Source organism: Haemorhous mexicanus, chromosome 32, assembly GCF_027477595.1.
Source record: "Haemorhous mexicanus isolate bHaeMex1 chromosome 32, bHaeMex1.pri, whole genome shotgun sequence".
Lineage (NCBI taxonomy): Eukaryota > Metazoa > Chordata > Aves > Passeriformes > Fringillidae > Haemorhous > Haemorhous mexicanus.
The window spans coordinates 492,575-507,953 of record NC_082372.1 but is presented as its reverse complement, the minus strand read 5'-3'; the positions used below and the strand labels follow the sequence as shown (position 1 = coordinate 507,953).

The 15,379-nt window shown below is 51.3% G+C and overlaps 1 pseudogene; it reads left to right on the top strand.

Annotated features, from left to right (window-relative positions):
• Positions 1–3,267: 3,267 nt before the first annotated feature.
• LOC132340442 (zinc finger protein 883-like) lies at positions 3,268–14,806 on the top strand (annotated as a pseudogene).
• Positions 14,807–15,379: the final 573 nt, after the last annotated feature.

Here is a 15,379-nt window from a genome sequence, read left to right as displayed (position 1 = left end):
GCCCAGGACTGGACACAGCACTCGAGGTGTGGCCTCACCAGTGCCGAGCACAGGGGAAGAATCACTGCCCTGCTCCTGCTGGCCACACCATTCCTGATCCAGGCCTGGAGCCATTGGCCTTGGCCACCTGGGCACACTGCTGCTTCATGTCCAGCCTGCTGTCCATCAGTCCCTGCAGGTCCCTTTCTGCCTGGCTGCTGTCCAGCCACTCTGTCCCCAGCCTGTAGCACTGCAGGGGTTGTTGTGGCCAAAGTGCAGGACCTGGCACTTGGGCTTGTTAAACCTCACATCGCTGGATTCATCCCTGAGATCCAGCCTGTCCAGGTTCCTCTGCAGAGCCTCCTACCCTCCAACAGATCCACACTCACACCCAGCTTGGTCTCATCTCTATTTTCTGCTGCTCAGAAGAAGCAATGAAGTTGGTCAGTAAGTTTTGTTTTTTTCCTTCTCCTGATGGATTTTTTTCTTTTTTTTTTTGACACTGCAGAGGAAATTTCTGTGATGGGCTCTGTAAATTGATTCTATTTCACCAGCACCAGCAACAGGGCTGTGAATGTGAGCACTGTGAATGTGGCCTGTGTGGCTTTAATTGTCCTCAGCATAGTGCTCAGGCAGTTGTGGGTATTCAATAATCTGCTAAGCATGAGTCCTGTGACAAAAATACTGAGTTCCCCATCATGAAAATACCGTGGGTAGCACTGATTGAAAGAGGCAATTGCAGTTGAACTGATAAAATTCAGGTGTTAGCCAGAAGAGGGGCAACAGCAGCCGTGATCTACAATTCCCAAGGCAAAGACAACAAAACCCTTCTGCTGTCACCTCACCAGGAGTAAAACAGTGCTGAGAACAGGGCTGGAAAACGATCCTTTCTTTCTCTGAAGGTTGGGTCAGGACAGCACAGCCAGGCCCTGAGCAGTCAGGGAGGTTTGTGGGTGATTGTTGCTCTAATCAAGGAATTCAATGGAAAAAAAATGTATGGTGCAATTGAAGTCTTGGCTTCAGTGCGTGGTGTTGCTGTGCTGGAGGGCAGGAAGGCTCTGCAGGAGGATTTGAGCAGCTTGGAGAGATGGGCTGAGGCTGAGTGTCGGAGGTTGCCCAGGGCCCAGTGTCGGATCCTGCACTGGGGTCACAAGAGCCCCTGCAGGGCCTGGGGCACAGGGGCTGGAAAGGGCCCTGGGGTGTTGGGCGAGAGTAGCTGAGCAGGAGCCAGCAGGGCACAGCTCCCTGAAAGGGGCCTGGAGCAAGCGGGGAATCGGTCTCTTCCCCCACAGAAAAGTGATGGGACGAGAGGAAATGGCCACAAGTTGGGCCAGAAAAGGTTTAGATTGGACAGAGGAACAATTTTTCCCCTGAAAGCGTGGTCAAGCACTGGAACAGGCTGGCAGGGCAGAGGGTGAGTCACATCCATGAAGGCATTCCAAGCACCTGTAGATGTGGCATCTGGGGACATGGTTGTGGTGGCCATTGGCAGTGCTGGGTTGATGGTTGGACTGGATGAGCTCAGAGCTCTTTTCCAACCTGAACAATTCTGTTCTCCTTAGAAGACTTTGCTTCTCTTGTGAGGTCCTATTTTTCTCTGTCAGCTCAAGCTCTGTGTCTGTGGGAGAGACTTTCCTGCAAGAGAGGAATTTGGGCTGGAGATGGGCTCAATGTGGAAAGCATTCACCAGAACGAAACACGTTTGTATTCCTGTAAGAAGGGAAAAAAGGAGGGACATTTTCTGTTTCCAAGATAGCTTTGATTTGTTCCTATCCACAAAGGAAAAGACAGCTGTCCTTTCAAAGGAAAGCACTTTGGAATGGCACAGCCTTGCTGGACCTACAGTCTCAATCCTTCTGTGACAAACCACACAATTTGATTAGGAGAAGGGGAAAATTTCGTATTAATTTTCTTTACCTAGAAGTATTTCAGCATCTCTGCTTAAAAAACAAACAAACAAACAAACAAAAAAACCAAACTCCACTACCACAACTTTCCACAAGACAACAGATATGAAAAACAGAGAAATCAAAAGCTAGATTTTCAATCAATACAGAATATTGTTGGCTCTGGCTCTTTAAAGACAACCATTGTCCCAAGAGGCCTCGCTTTTATTTTATTCAATACTACCTTTCTTTTTCTTTGCCTCAGCAAATTGAGAGGTTTTTCTTTTCAAACTGGTTCCTGGGAGGCAGACAAGATTCATCAGAAATCATCTCTGCCAGTGGCTGTTTTCAGCACAGGCTGTAGTTGCTCAGCTGAGGCTGTGGTGGGCAGGGAAATGTCCCTCCAGTGTCCCTGTGGCTCCGTGCCTGGCACAGTCTCTGTTGCTAAATGCTCACACCCCAGACATTGAAAGACTGGAGCTGTGTTTACATCCTCCCAACCTGGAAAGGAAATGGAGAAGAGACATTGATATTTAAAAAATCCCAACAACACACACCCAAAAAATCCAGTCCTGAGGTTGCCAAGCCTTGTCCATTATTTACAGGCTCACAGAGTACATGAGGACAGTATTTAATTGATGGAGAAGTGTCTGCATGTACAGAGGGGAGAACAAGGAGTCAGTGGATCCAAGTTTTCTCCTGAGAAGAAGCCAGTGGAGGTTGTGGGAAGGAAAGGGCTAAACACAGGGGGATGGTGAGGAGGGGTTGGATTCCCTCAAGGGACCTGGCAACTGGGAATGCCAAGGGCTGGAGAATGCCGGGGAGAAACCCCCCCAGTTCTGCCTATCGCTCTATATCCTCCTCTGTTCTAGGAAGCAGAATCTCTCCCTCATCCCGCCAGTCCCAACCTCCATCCCACTCCTTCTGTGGATTTTGGGGATTCTGTGGGATTGTGTATTTTGGGGTGGGATTGAGGATTTTGAAGTGGGATCAAGCCATTTTGAGCGTGTGCCAACTCTTCAGCCAAGGGCCTCAGAAGCACCAGGGGGCTCCAGCCAGACCCTCTTCCCCCCAGCAAGGGACTCACACAACCCCTCATCCTGCCCCCAAAATCCCTGGGGATCCCCCATCCATCTCTGCATTCCCCCCTTTCAAGATGTCCAGACCAAAGGATTGGAAGCTCCCACCCAGGGTGGCCACAACCCCCAAATTTTTATCTCCACCCATAACTTTTCCCTCCTTTCCCCTTCCTGCTTTGTCCACAGCGGGTGGGAGCAGGCAAGAGCCCAGCGCTGCCCCAGCCTGACCGGCCCCAGCCCTATCCCTGTTTCCCCCACGGGATGAGATGGGTTTGTGTGGAGGGGGGACCTGGGATGGAGGAAGAAGGATAAAGGAAGAGCGGATGGAAGTAGGAGTACGAGGAAGTGGAGGTGCGGGAGGAAGAGCAGGGATAGAGGAGCAGCCGGAGCAGGGCGAGGAGGAAGAAGAGGAGGCACCACATGCATCCATTGCTCTTTGTATCTGCAGCCCCCACCCCGGGAGCACTGCCCCCACCTCACATGCTGCAGGTGACTGGGGAAGGGGAGCTCGCCCCAAATATCCTGGGTGGTCCCTGTGAGGGTTTTTTGGGGGTCCCGCTGGCAGCTTGTGGCAGAGCGCTGGCTGTGGGCAGGGGGATGCCCCGGCCTGTGGGTTGGTCTCCCTGGGTCAGGCTTGGGATCCATGCGGCGATCGCCCGGAGCCAGCAGGGTCTGAGGGGGACACCGGTTTTGTGGAACCCCTGGGAGAGCCAGGTATGGGGGAAGTGTGGGAGCCACGGAGTGAGAAGAGGGGAAAGGAGTGATCCCGGAGCTGGGGAACCCCCAGCAGCCTGAAGAGAGTGGGAGATGGAGAGTGGGGGAACCATGGACCCCTCGGACACTGAAATGGGGAGCCCAGAAAGGGAGGACCCCCGGGATTTCCTGGACACCCAACAGCCCAGAGAATGTGGGAACCCTTGATAGGGGGACCCCAAAACACGCAGGACTCCAAGAAGCCCAGAGACAAGGAACGACATGGAGCTCAAAGTGGATAAAACAGAGAGGAGGAACTCCTGGAAGGGTGTTTTTTTTTCTGAATCTTGAAGCTTTTGTCTTGAATGTGGATCTCTTGGGCTGAATCTTTATTTTTTTTGCAGGGGAAGAAGTGAATTTTGTTTTTTCTGAAGTTTATTGAACTCAATGTTTGTGGTTGGTTTTTGCAGGGAGCCAAATCTTAATATTTTGGTGGAGTCTTTGCCTGAGTATCGAAATTTTGGGTCTTTTAGGGCTGTGTCTTGGTATTTGAGGGGTATTTTTTGCCTGGATCTTAACATCTTGGAGGTTTGCATGGACACAAGATACCTGATGACTTCTGGAGATGGAGTTGGGCAGAAGGAACTCCCAGCCCAACATGCTCACCCCTTGTTTTCTCCACAAACCAGGATTTGTCAATCCCAAGCCTTGGCTAGATGGAGGAGGAGGCTTCCAGGAAGAGGAAGAACCTTGTAGAAGAGGCCTTTTTGAGCATCTCCAGGGTGCAGGAATCCAATAGCGAGGAGGGAAAGAACACGAGATCCTGCACAAGGAGGGGCTGCAAACCCAGCCCAGGGAGCTGAGGGGAGAAAAGAGCCCTCCTGTGCTTGTAAGGCAGCTGGAGATCCAGCCAGAGCTCAGAGCTGGTGGAGAAGCCTCGTGGTGGGGAGAAGCCACACAAGTGCTTGGAATGTGAGAAGCGTTTCAGCTGGAGCTTCCACCTGAGGGAACACCAGAGGATTCACATCGAGGAGAAGCCTGACGAGTGTGGGGAATGTGGAAAGAGTTTTGGATGGAGCCCAGACCTCATCAATCGCTGCAAGAGCCACTCTGGGTGGAAGCCCTATGAGTGTGGCGAGTGTGGGAAGAGGTTCAGGAAGCTCTCTGTCCTGATTGACCACCAGGGATCCACACAGGGTCAAAGCCCTGTGAGTGCTTGGAATGTGGGAAAAGCTTCAGTTGCAACTCCCACCTGATCCAGCACCAGAACATCCACATAGGATGCCCCCTATCATTGTGGGGAGTGTGCAAAGGGCTGTGGCCAGAGCTCCCACCTGAGGGCACACCAGGGCATGCATACCAGGGAGAGGCCCTACGAGTGTCCTGTGTGTGGGAAGAGCATCTCCATGAGCTCAACCTTGACTTGACACCCGCGGAGGTACCTGTAGAAGGAAGCCCTGTGAGTGCCCCAAGTGTGGGAATAACTTCGTGCCCTGCTCCAGCTCCATCCCACATGGGAGGATCTGCATTGGATGATCCCCAGTGACCCCCGTTGGGCAGATCCCTGGAGATCCGTGTTGGGAAGACAGCTGGCTTGGGGGCTCCACATCTTCCTGGCTCCCTGTGAACACCTTGATGAATGTAGGGGCAGGAACATCCATAGGGACACAGACCAACAATGGGAATTGTAGACTGATGGCCCTTGGAGATTCAGAGGGATGCTGAGATCCACCTGCATCCCCTGCAGGAGCCTGTGCCTGAGCACGGGGATGTCTGAGAGGAGGCTGTAACCCTGTGGGAGACCCATGGCCAGAGGGGCCCTGCTGGAGCAGCCTGTCCTGGAAGGACTGACCCTGGGGCAGAGTGACTAACGCTGCAGCAGTTGGAGGGGGGCTGTGCCCCATGGAGTGGACTCAGGTTGGAGAAGTTCCTGGGGAGCATTCCTATGGGAGGCACCTCAGAGTGAAGCAGGAGAACAACTCCTGTCCCTGAGCAGAGGGAGAAGCCCCGGGGGGATAAACTGAGCATGGCTCCATTCCCTGTCTCTGGCACTGCTGGGGTAGGAGGTGCAGCTGGAAGGATGGAAGGGTGGGAGGAAGGTGCTTTTAAGGGTCTTCTTATTCTACTTCTCTGAGCTTGTTAGCAATAAATTCAATTAATATCTCCTGTTTTGCTCATGATGGTGTTTGATGAGAGAACTCTCCCGATCCTTAACTCCTGAACCCCTGGTTAAATTTTGTCTCCTCTGTCCGGCTGTGGAGGGCAGTGAGAGAGCGGCTTTGGTGGGTGCCTGGCATTGGGACAGCATCACAGCACTCCAATGGGACATGTCCTCGTGGCCCTGTGCTATGGTGACACTGCTGCTGTTGTTTTTGCCTTTCTTATGATTTTATCTTTTGCATTAAATGCTTGTGAAGCGCCCCCTGTGTCCCTCGTGTTCCCCTGGCGCCGGCAGCCCCGTCCCTTCCTCTGCTCCCCTGCCACTGCCACGTTCCATCCCGGCTGGAGGAGCCTTGGAGCTGCCGTGGGGGCCGTGGGGCTGCCCTGGGGGCTGTGCCCCGAGCCAGGGCCCCTTCCCAGAACTGCTGGTCTGCCCTTGAGCCTGGAGCAGCCAGCGAGGGCTTCATCTGGGATGGCAGAGAGGCGCTGCTGGGGGCCCCACATCAGTTCTGTTGGTTGGTTCTGCACCGATGAAGATGCTGATCAGATGCCCTGATACGCCTAATTAGGGGTAGGAGAAGTGAGGCTCCAGGGCTCTCTGCTGAGCCGGAGCCACCGACGCCGCAGTGCCGGGAAAGCCGTGGTGGGAACTGCGGAGAAGTTTGTGTTTTCAGCTCCATCCCCCTCGGGCCTGGGCCCGTTCCTGTGGCTAGGACAGAGGGGGCTGCCCCGTCGCCGGGGCTGTGCGGGAAAATTCACGTCGGCGGAGGTTTCTGTGCCCGGAGGAGGCAGAAGAGTCCTGTAAAAGTGACTTTATTGCTGAGCAGAGGGAGATGCCGTGGGGCATTTGCTGTGCGGTCTCTTAAATGCAGCCTCCTTTATATTTTTCCAGCAGTACCTCCCTCTCCCTTTGCCCACTGGCTGAGGTACTTGGAAGGTTCAGACTTCCTGATCTGCCTGCTGCAGGTCTCCTTAAAGATTAAAGCCCTCCGCCCCCCTGTATAATATCCGATATTCATGGCTCTGTAAAGTCTTTTTTCTTCTCGAGGCTCAGGAATTTAGCGGGACTTAGTGTGAGCATTAGTCTGTGTTAATTAGTAACATTTTCTGAAGCTGATGATTTCTCCAGTTACTTCCTTATGTACAAGTCCCTGACCCTGTCTCCAAGAAGATTCACTCATTGACTCTGTTTTTTCTTACCGATTCTTCTTTGCTTTAAAGATCATTCTCAGTGCCCTCATTCCCTGTCCTTTTGTAGCCGTTTCTGGATCAGGAGGCCTGGCTGCCACCTGCATCCCCTCACTCACCTGCTGAATGAGCTGCACTCTCAAGGTGTTGAGCATGGTAAAAAGATGAGAATTGCTGTAGTAGGTGAGAGGAGAAATAGCATACGTTTAACCCATGGTCTGCCAGTGAGCCACCAAACCCTGTCCCATTTTCATCCGTTCCACGTTTGGATCGGTACAAGAGCTGCTTTCTTATTTCCTTTGTTATCTGTTTCATCACTTTTCGGTTGTCATGTATCTGCCAACAGCAGTTTGAGTCATTTAATTTTCCAGAAACTCCTCCTCTTTCTGCTAACAGATGATGTGATCCCATCCCCTGGTGAAATGTTGTGTTCCTCATTTTGGTGGATTGGTCAGGAGCTCGAGCTGTCTGGTTGGTTATTATTTTGAGGACAGCTTGTAATCTAAGGATGCCATTGAAACGATAAACGGGTTCTGTGGCTCCTGATATGAATTGGTTCGGGTTCCCAGGGGCTGGTCTGTGGTGTTGTAGGATTTGTTCTGCTGGGCATTCATCTTTTCCCTGGTTTTGGGTGCTCCTTCTGGACAGGGCTGCATCAATTGACTGCTTTTCTCTAATTAAGTCATCACATACTTGGATTCCCAACTGATTTCTCTGAAGTTGTAGTAGCACAAACATCCCAGTGCCCTAATACACCCTATATAGAATAGAGAGTGACAGCTCATGTTGGAGTGGACAGAAGGATGATTCCTGCCCGCTCATTTTAGTGAAGTTTTCACAACATTCTCGATTTGCTGTTTCCCTTTGCAGCTGAACCCATTTCTGTTTCAGAGTCAGATATCCTCACCACGGGCTCTGACTTGAGCTGTGGAAATTCCATCCCATCTGTGCAAGCAGGCAGAGCTTGGGGTGAGGGGCAGAGGGAATCAGCCCAATTCCTGCCCCAGGCAAGAAGACCCAGGTACATTGTCCACACTTGCCCTGCAGTGTTAATTTGCATTTCTAAAGCTCCTCTCCAGGCTGCCTGGAAGGAAGCTTCTCTTCCAGGGAAGCCATTCCATGACTCACACGGGGCCCGCAGAAAAGACTAGATTTTTATTTTATTAGTATTCTATTAACTTTTTATGCACTAAAGGACCCCCTTAAATCCCTTCTAGTTTTGCAATTGCAACCTATAGCTAAACACAGCAAAACCCACAACAAAATTTTTCCATCACTAACAGCCACACAAACACACGCATAAAAAGAATCCAAAGCCATAAGGATTTTTTTCTACTTCTTCAGCTAAGAACAAAAATTGATTCTCACACTGCTGGCCTGTTGTAAATGATCAAATTAGCAGCCAAATTAAAAAAAAAAAATAATTTTAGATCGGCAACCAAAAAAAAAGAGAATATTAAAAAACTGCCACAGCCAAGACAGCATCTACCCCGGTCTTTAACGCTGTGTGAACTTGGGTCAAACTGAGGTAGTGTCAGCCTCTCCCCAGTGTCACACCAACTGCTCCAGGTAGCCAGCTTATATACAGTTTATTCTGCCTGGAGCAGAAATGACCTAAGATTTCTGTAAGTTCCTACGTATGTATAACGGGAACGATACAGATTCAGTCCCATAAAAAAGTCAGTCCATAGGTTTGGATGGCTGTCTGGGCTCCTCGAGATAGTCTTTTTAGTTGTAGCCAAGAGGTCGGTTCCTTGATGTAAGATGTAATCTCTTCCAGGTGCGTTCTGTGGTTCTGCGAATGTTCTGGACATTCCTGGGAGATGGCCGATGATTGCCCAGGAAGGATTCATTCATTTGTTAATAGTCATGATTTTATCTGGGCGAGTCCAGGAAATCTTTTGAAAAGAAAGGAAGGCCCTGCTTCTGGCCATGGGGGTCAGAGATATGGCTGAATCTTTATAATTTTTATACAGTTACAAGGCATGATTTATCTCTATCATATACTACATGGCCCAAACAGAAATGACAATATAAAAGCAGCATTATTAAGTGTTATGAACAAAAAAGTTACCGGTTTTTTTTAAGAGAAGGGGCTGCAGAGGAGTTTTCAGTTGAGCTAGGAATTGATCGCTGGCCAAGAGTTTTGTTAGTGAAATGCTGGAATCACCCCTTGAGTATCCTTAAGTACCGCCGTTTAACTCTATTGTGGAGAATTCTTGTTTTTCAGAACCACCCTAGCCTGTTGCCAGGAGGATGACAACCTCCCCTCGGACGGTGGGGAGAGGGAGAAATTTGCATTTCAGGAGACATGCAAATTTATCTGAAACCCAAACTGTACTGGGACGGGACCTTCACCAAATCCTGGAAAATACCCCAAAAAAGACGAGCCAAAGCAGAATCGAGAAGTCAGGGTGGTGTCTGGACATCAAGGCCGTGGTCCGGAGCCGGCAGAGATGCTTGAAAACCTCAGTCACTCCTCGCCCCAACTATAAACGATGCCAGTCGGACCCAGGATCCCCTGGACTGATAACCAAACTGAGAAACCTGGGTATACCCCCACTGCCCTTGCAAGCACGGAACTCCGGGCTCTGGCTCCTAAGGGACAGAGTTGTAAATCCTTCTCCTTTGAGTTGCTGCTGGGGGTGGCAGCAGAAATCCCCAGAACTGCCAAAACCCCACTTTGAGCTGATCACTTTAATGAAGGCATTAAAAGGAGGAAAATCTCCTGCCCTGTTCATTTCATTAAGAACAAACATTCTCTTGGTGAAATCTTATTCCAGGCAGCCCAGTGTGTGAGTGTACCTGAGCCCCAGAATGGAATTGTGCCCTTGTGTTCCCCAGCAGCTGTGGCGAGTGCAGGCCCAGAGAGCACTGAAGTTGCAGCAGTGCCAGCAAAGCTTGGCCCCCGTGGCTGGAGATGCCAGAGGAGGGTGGGCAGGCAGAGGATTTCAGCAGAGGATCTGTGGGCAGGCCCAGGGGCTGGGCCCGCTGTGGAGCCCTGGCTGCTGCTGCGTTGCCTTCAGGGCAGGCACAGTGGGGCCTCCCATCCTCCTGCTGCAGGTGGGAAGTGCAAATCTCCGGGGCTTCAGAGCCCTGGAGCCGAGGCTGAGGGGTCCCCCGTGTTCAGCTGTGCTGGTGGCTGTTTCTGGCCTCAGGGCCACTTGGCATGGGCCACAGCACTTGGCCACCAGTGGTGCTGCTTTGCACTCCTTAGGCAGGAGCCGATGTCCTGGGTGGGTGTTGGGAACAGCAAAGTCCCAAGGTGGGTGTGTCTCCTCAATCTCTCCCAGCCTGGGTCTGGAGCTCTGTCCCTTGAATGCTGTCCTGGGTTTCTTCCCAGCCACTGTCCAGGCTGTTCAAACAGGAGGTTGGGTTAGACCCTTGCCCTGTCCTCAGTTCTAAATCCTCCTGTGCCATTGAACAAGTTCCATACTGTAATAACTCATCCATTTAGAGGCTTTTTTGGTTGTCAGAGCTTTAACTTGATGCCAGACTTGAACTATAGGAGATGCTCCTGCTGTCATTGGTTTTCAGGCCTTAGTTCTCACTGGGGCTGTGGCTGCCCAGTTCTGCAGACATTGAGGTCACTCTAGCCACTGGGTTCAACATTTTAGCACAACAATTCCTTTGGCATGGCCCTGTTTAATATCCACACACAATTCAAATTCTTTTTCCCTGTCTGGAAGGCCCAGGCCAGCAGCCTCAGTTAAATCTGCTTTTTAACACTTGAAAATTCTGTGTTTCCTCCTTGTGTCCATCCATCCAGTTTGTTGACTGGCAGGATAGGAGTGTTGTAGGGAGAGATCCCTGGCTCCAAAAGCCCTGCCTTTAACAAGGACTCAATACCAGGCTGTGAGCCCTTCCTTCCCTCTCTTGGAACAGGGTGTTGCTTTTAGACACCACTTGTCCTGGTGGCTTTAAAGTACTTTGGAGAGGCTCCATATTGAATTGTCTGTATTTTCCTGGGGTTGCCCATGCTTCTGGGTTCACTTTAGCACAGGTTTTGCCTCTCATCTGACACAAAGGTACAGCATTAGCCTTTTAGAATACAAATCTGCATTTCCACATTAGCCATTGAATCCCTTCCCAGTAAATGATCATCACAATTAGGAGGAAGTAGAAACCCATGCATTTCAAATCTGTCTGCCACATCTACGGATAGTGGTTGAAGAAAACACACCTGCTCCTTTTTCCCACTTACCCCCTGAATGATCAAATAACTTCCTTTCAATTTCCCCCCCTTACATCTGAGATTCAGAGTGGGTTGTGAGGCCCCTGTGTCCATCAGGAAAGGCCTCCTCTCAATGCAGACCCACCCTGAATGTGCTCAAGGGCTCCAGTGTGGTGGGTCCCTGGTGTGATGGGAGCTGTGACACCCCTGCCAGTCCATGTCCATCAAGGGGTGGACTTGCTCATCCTGAGGGTGCTGCTGTCTCTGCTTGCAGTGTCCTTGTGCCCTGAAGCTGGAGCCCTGATTCCTTGCCAGGGGCAGTTTGGGTGGGCTCTCCCCTGCTGAGGAGGGCAATGCCTCTGCCAGGTGCTTGTGGCCGAGTTCGTCCCCTGGGTGCTGGGGCCCTCTTGGGCCCTGGGGTTGATCCCTCAGGGGCTGTAGGAACTCTGCCCTGGCCATTGCCCTAAGCTTGGCCTTTTTCTGCTCCCTTCTTGCATTCCCCTGCTGTGCCTTTGTGCCCAAGTGCTGCAAGGCCTTCTTGTGCCACTCCTGCAGCTCCCCTCAGTGCCTGTGGGTGCTCATCCTCTGACAGCTACTGAGCTTTCTGCAAAACCAGTTAGTTTTGCAGTCACCAAAATAAAATCCATAAAAGAAAATTCTGACACTTTTCCCTTATAATCTGCCTTTCCCAGATGTTCCTTGCTCCTCCTCCCTGTGCTCAGGGTCCCCTCCCCAGCCCGTATCCCAGAGCAGGTCCCTGTTCTGGCAATGTGTCTCCCCCAGGGTATCCACATCCTTAATTAGCTGTGGGAGAATGTGCAAACTTCCTGAACATTCTCTCCTTTTGTATTACACATGATTTTCATGGCTCTATTAAATTTTTATTCTTGTTGCAGTTCAGGAATTTAGCAGGAGTTTGGCTGAGAGCAGTCTGTGTGAATGAAAACCTTTTTCTGAAACTGATGATTTTCTCCTGTCAGTTCCTCATCTACAAGTTCCTGACCCTATCTCCAAGCAGATTCACACCATCTGTTTGTAATGACACATTCATTTATTCCCTTCAACACAATGGGAAAGAGGGAGAGAAGTCATAAAAGGACATTTAGGACACCTAGACTGAATGAAAGAAGGGGGTGGGTCACCCCCAAACTGAGCTGGGCAGAGCTGGGATTAGGGCAGGTGATGCAAAGTGGTGGGAGAGGGAGATTAGGGGAGGGGGCACAGCAGGAAAGGAGATAATGTAGGGGATCTCTTTGTGTCCCCATCACATCATCCCTGGAGTGATTCTCCAGGGCTCTGGGAGGGGATGGAGCTGCTCTGGGGGATCCCCAACCCTCTTGTCCATTCCTGGGGGATTTTTGGGGGTCATTCTCCCCATCCAGCAGCCAGTGCTGCAGCAGATGTGGGGCAGAGGGGAGTACGAAAGAGAGGTCCAGGGCTGGAAAGGAGGAGGCGTGGGAGCAAGAGAAGGGAGACAGGAAAAGTATGAGGTTCCATCCAGCAGGTGGCCAGGGAGGAGTAGGTTGCCCTAGATATATCAGAGAGATCTCAAGAGAGTTTTTTTTGTGGGGACTGTTTGGAGTTTACAGATTGAAGAGTTGAGACCCAAATAACTTTGTGTGTCACTGCAAGGGCTTGGTTTTTTGGGGGAAAGTTTGTATCTTGAAGGATCCCAATGCTGAGTTGCAGTTCCCCCTTTGGGGGATATTTGGGGTCCATGTGACAATCACCAGGTACTGGTGGGGAGAGGACATGGGTCTTTGTGATGCCCCAGGAGAGCAGTGGAGGGGAAGCCTAAGACTCTTGGAGTGGGAAGAGAGGATAGCTCACCCAGAGCCAGAGGACCCCTGGCGGCCTGGAGTGGGGGGACACCTGGGATCTGTGGAACCCTGGAGCAGAGAGTCAGGGGAAAAGGGATCACTGGACCATCAAAACTCCCTGGATCATCTATAAGCAAGACTCTAGAATGAGCCATGCCAGAAGTCACGGGCCCCCCATTAGCCCAGTGAAGGGAAACCACAGAACCTACAGAAAATGGAGAGACGAGAGAGGCAGATGTCCTGTGAGGGGTTTTGGGGGCTGAGTCTTGGTGCTTTGGAGATTTTTATGGGCACAAAACATCTGGTGACTTCCTGAGATGGACTTGTTCAGGAGGAACCCCATCCCAAGGTGCTCACCCCCTTGTTTTTTGTCCCAAACCAGGATTTGTCATTCTCAACCTTTGGCCAGATGGAGGAAGAGGAAAAGCGCCAGAGATTCCCCACAGGGAGAGGCTGCAAATCCAGCCCAGAGAGCTGCAAGGAAGAAAGACTCCCCTGTACTGGGAAGGCCAGAAATCCAGACACAGTTCGGAGCTGGTGGAGAAGCCTGAAGCTTGGGAGAAGCTCCACAAATGCTTGGAATGTGGGAAGGGCTTCAGCCGGAGCTCAACCCTGATCCAGCACCAGATGTTCCACACCGGGGAACTTCCATATGAGTGTGGGGAATGTGGGAAGAGCTTAAGCCGGAGCTCCTACCTAATCTATCACCAGATGATCCACACTGGGGAACATCCATATAAATATGGGGAATGTTAGAAGAGCTTCAGCCGGAGCTCTGACCTGTCCCAGCACCAGAGGATCCACACTGGGGAACGGCCCTATGAGTGTGGGCAATGTAGGAAAAGCTTTAGCCGGAGCTCCCACCTGCACAGCCGCCAGAAGATCCACTCTGGAGAACGGCCCTACAAATGCTTGGAATGTGGGAAGAGCTTCAGCCGGAGCTCCAATCTCACTAAGCACCACCAGATCCACACTAGGAAATCGCCCTACACGTGCTTTGAATGTGGGAAGAGCTTCATCCGGAACTCCAACCTCATCAAGCACCAGAAGATCCACACTGCCGAATTGCCCTCCAAGTGCTTGGAATGTGGGAAAAGCTTTATCCGGAACTCTGATCTCATCAAGCACCAAAAGTTCTACACTGGGGAATCGCACTACAAGTGCTTGGAATGTGGGAAGAGTTTCATCTGGAGCTCCACCCTCATCAAGCACTGTAAGATTCACACCAGGGAACGGGAACAGCCTTATGAGTGCTTGGAATGTGGGAAGAACTTCTCCTGGAGCTCTCAGCTCATCATCCACCAGCGCATCCACACTGGGTAGAGGCCCTATGAGTGTCACGAGTGTGGGAAGAGGTTTTGGACCAGCTTGCAGCTCTTCCTACATCAGCCAGTACACACAGGGGAGCGGCATTTCTGCTGCCCCAACTGTGGGAAGCGCTTCAAGCAAAACTCATACCTCATCATCCACCGGCGCATCCACACCGAGGAGAGGCCCTACAAGTGTGGGGAGTGTGGGAAGAGGTTTTATACCAGCTCCCATCTCCTTCTACATCAGCCAATACACACAGGGGAAAGGCCCTTCTGCTGCCCTGACTGCAGGAAGGGCTTCAAGCAAAACTCCCATCTTGTCACCCACCGGCGCATCCACACTGGGGAGAGGCCCTACAAGTGTCCCGAGTGTGGGAAGAGCTTCTCCAGGAGCTCTCACTTGACCCAACACCAACAGAGCCACCAGTGGGGGAAGCCCTGTGAGTGCCCTGAGTGTGGGAAGAGCTTCGTGCGCTGCTCCAGCTCTATCCCCCATGGGAGGATCCACGTTGGATAATCCTCAGTGATCCTGATGGGCAGAGCCTTGGTGATTTATGGTCCTGGTAAGCAATGTTGGAGAGACACCTGGCTGGTGGGTTCCACATCTTCTTGGCTCCTCACAGGTACCTGGATGAACATGGAGAGGAACATCCATCGGGATGCTGATTGACTTCAGCAACTCATTGGGAAGAGCAGACTGTTTGACTTTCAGCCCCACAAAATCTCACCTTTGGTTTTCAATTATTTCTTCAGGTGGTATCAGGGAATACTGATTTGTGTTTGACATTTTTTCTAACCTAAATGCTTCCACAATTTTAATTCTCTCTGGCTTTGTCTTGGGGATGTTTTTTTATCCCATACCATTTTTGGAGTTTTTTGTTTCTGTAGTGGTTGTTGGTCCCCCACTCACCTCCCCCGGCTCTGGGAGTATCGGGATGGGTGAGAGCCAGCCCAGGATTTCCTGTGAGAGTGGCCAATCTGTGCAATGGCCCTGTTGCGTCATGCCTCTGACAGAGATACTGTTGCCTTGTGGATTTTGCCTGTTTCTTTTTGTTTCTTTTGCTTTGGCACTGTGGCTGCTCTTACTGGC